Below are 2857 nucleotides of genomic sequence, written 5' to 3' on the forward strand. Positions count from 1 at the left end.
TTGGGAGAAACCAAGATGGCGGCATAGGGTAGACACCCGAATGCAGCCTACCACAACAAATTTGAATTTAGAACTGAAAAACAGGGGAGGCATTGCCCTGAAGCGCCAGACAGCTGGCTGAGAGGAGGCTCTGCCATCTGGGAAGGAGAGAGAAGGCACGCTGAACCTCAGGAACTGTGAAGGTACGGAGAACTGTGTGCGCGAAAAGGCGCTGGCTTAATCCCAATGCGGAGAGGAAGGGCTGGACCGAGATTGCTGCTGGCTTACTCCTGGTGCGGAGAGGGCGAACAGCTAACGCGGCTGGCTTTCTTGTCCGAGAGGAAAACAGAATCACCCTATTGCTCTGATAGACGGCCCCAGACAGGGAGAGACCAGACTGTCAGGCAGTGGGCAGAGATCTCTCGGAGGTGTGTGAAGCCAGAGGCCATTACTGCAGGACTTGGGGAGGAGCCAAAGGGAAAACAAAGTTTGTCTGCACCAACCCGAGACTCCGCCCTACCTGTGGCTGAGCACAGAAGCTCTCCCAGAGGCTGGCTTTCTCTAAGGAGGGACTTGCAGGAATCCAAAGCTTGTCTGTGCCTTTTCCAAAGAGGTGCGCGCGCGCCTGCAACCAATCTTCCAAAACTCTCCACGAACAGGACTTTTCTAAGGCGAGACTGACAGGGAACCAAAGATAGTCTGCGCCACCATGAGACACCGCCCTATTCAAGCAGAGTACAGAAACCCTCCTAACTGAGACACTGCTGATCCTCACAGCCAATTGGCTTGGAGATCAATGCTTCCCAGTGATACCAACAATAAGCAAGGCTTAACAACAAGACTGCACACACAGCCCACAAAGGGCTACACCAAGACTGTCCACCGCAGGTAACTGAGAAGGCTGTGCTTCTGGGCTCTACCAGAACACCTAGCACACAAAGCTATTTCATCAAATCAGGGAAACAACTAAAATGCAGACAAGAAGAAGGACACAAAGGAAGGAGATGGAGGAAAAGAAAAGATTGGACATTGAGTTCAAAACTACAGTTATAAGGTTATTCAACAATATCCTAAAAAAGGCTGATAAAATAAATGAGACCTATGAGGATATGAAAAGGGAGCAACTAGAAATATTAAGGGATCAACAAGAAATGAAGAAAACATTGTCTGAAATAAAAAATATTATACAAAGTCCTAAAAACAGACTGGAAGATCGCAAGAATCAAAACAAAGATTTAGAACACAAAGAGCCAGAGGACACTCCTCTGCAGAAGGGAGAAGATAAGAGAATCCAGAAAGTTGAAGATAGTGTAAGAAACCTCTGGGACAATTTCAAGCAAACCAACATCAGAATTATGGGGATTCCAGAAGAGAGAGAGCAAGATACCGAAAGAGTACTAGAAGAAATAGTGACAGAAAACTTCCCCCACCTGGGGAAAGAAATAGACTTACAAGTCCAGGAAGCCCGCAGAACCCCAAACAAAAGGAATCCAAGGAGGACCACACCAAGACATATCATAATTAAAATTCCAAGAGCAAAAGAAAAAGAGAGAATATTAAAAGCAGCAAGAGAAAAGCAGGTAGTGACCTATAAAGGAGCACCCATAAGATTGTCAGCTGATTTCTCAACAGAAACCATGCAGGCCAGACGGGAATGGCAAGAAATATTCAAGGTGATGAATAATAAGAACCTACAGCCAAAAATAATCTACCCAGCACAGCTATCACTCAGAATCAAAGGACAGATAAAGAGCTTCACAAATTAAAAAAAGCTAAAAGAGTTCATCACCACCAAACCAGAATTATATGAATTGCTGAAGGAGGTTATTTAGGAAGAGGAAGAAGGTAAAGATAAAAATTATGATCAACAAATACGTAGCTATCAACAAGTGAATCTAAAAACCAAGGGAATTTAAAAATCTGATGAATAATATTAACTGGTGAATATAATAGAATCAGGTATGGAAGGGGAGTGGACTGACGATTCTCAGGGAAAAGGGGAGTGGGGGTGCGGGAAGAGACTGAACAAAAACTGTGCACCTATGGATGAGGACAACGGGGGATGGGGAAAGGACAGAGGGTGGGGTGGGAACCTGGTGAAGGGGAGCAATTGAGGGGGGGAAGAGGATCACATTTGTAATAATCTGAACAATAAAGATTTATTTAAAAAAAAAGTGATTCAGGCACTGGCTTCAGCAGTATATGTACTAAAATTGGAATGATAAGAGAAGATTAGCATGGTCCCTCAGCAAGGATGGCACACAAATTTGTGCAGCATTCTATAATTTTATTTATTTTTCTTTCTTTCTTTATTTTTTTTAGAATTACCAGTAGTTTATTTTAAAGCCATAGATAAACAATTGAGCAGTTTGCTGTCTTAGAACAGTTTGTGAAAATATGGTATAAAGATGTTTTCAGGAGAATCCAAGATGGCAGGATAGGTAACACCTAAATGCAGCCTCACACAACAATTTCAATAAAATACAACTAAAATACAAAATGGACATTACTCAGAACTACAGGAAAGTTGATTGACTGGAAATTCTACAATGAGAAATTGTAGAAGGGAAATCAGCGGAGTTGTAAAAGCCTAAGGTATGGAGACACATTGCATGCAGAGAGAAAGAAGCCGGAGAGGAGGGGTGGCTGAGTGCCTGGCTGGCGTTCTCTAGTGGGAAGGAGATAAAGGCTCTGGACTGTGCTGATCCCCAGATCCAACAGCACTGAACCCCAGTTCTAGGCCAGACCCTAGGAACCCACTCTTATACAGAGGGAGCCTGGGCTGTAAGGCGGAAACCCAGGGGAGCGGTGAACAGAAATCCCGGAGGTGCGCACGTTGCTCACAGAGGACGGACTGTTGACTGTGCCACCCAATTGC

At 44.4% G+C, this 2857-nt stretch overlaps 1 non-coding gene across 1 annotated transcript; it reads left to right on the top strand.

The window, feature by feature from the left end:
• Positions 1–2162: 2162 nt before the first annotated feature.
• Positions 2163–2268, top strand: LOC118725031. The gene has a single exon (XR_004989795.1). It is a non-coding gene; the product is annotated as a U6 spliceosomal RNA (small nuclear RNA).
• Positions 2269–2857: the final 589 nt, after the last annotated feature.

This window comes from Pipistrellus kuhlii, unplaced genomic scaffold (assembly GCF_014108245.1).
Source record: "Pipistrellus kuhlii isolate mPipKuh1 unplaced genomic scaffold, mPipKuh1.p scaffold_m20_p_2, whole genome shotgun sequence".
Taxonomy (NCBI): domain Eukaryota; kingdom Metazoa; phylum Chordata; class Mammalia; order Chiroptera; family Vespertilionidae; genus Pipistrellus; species Pipistrellus kuhlii.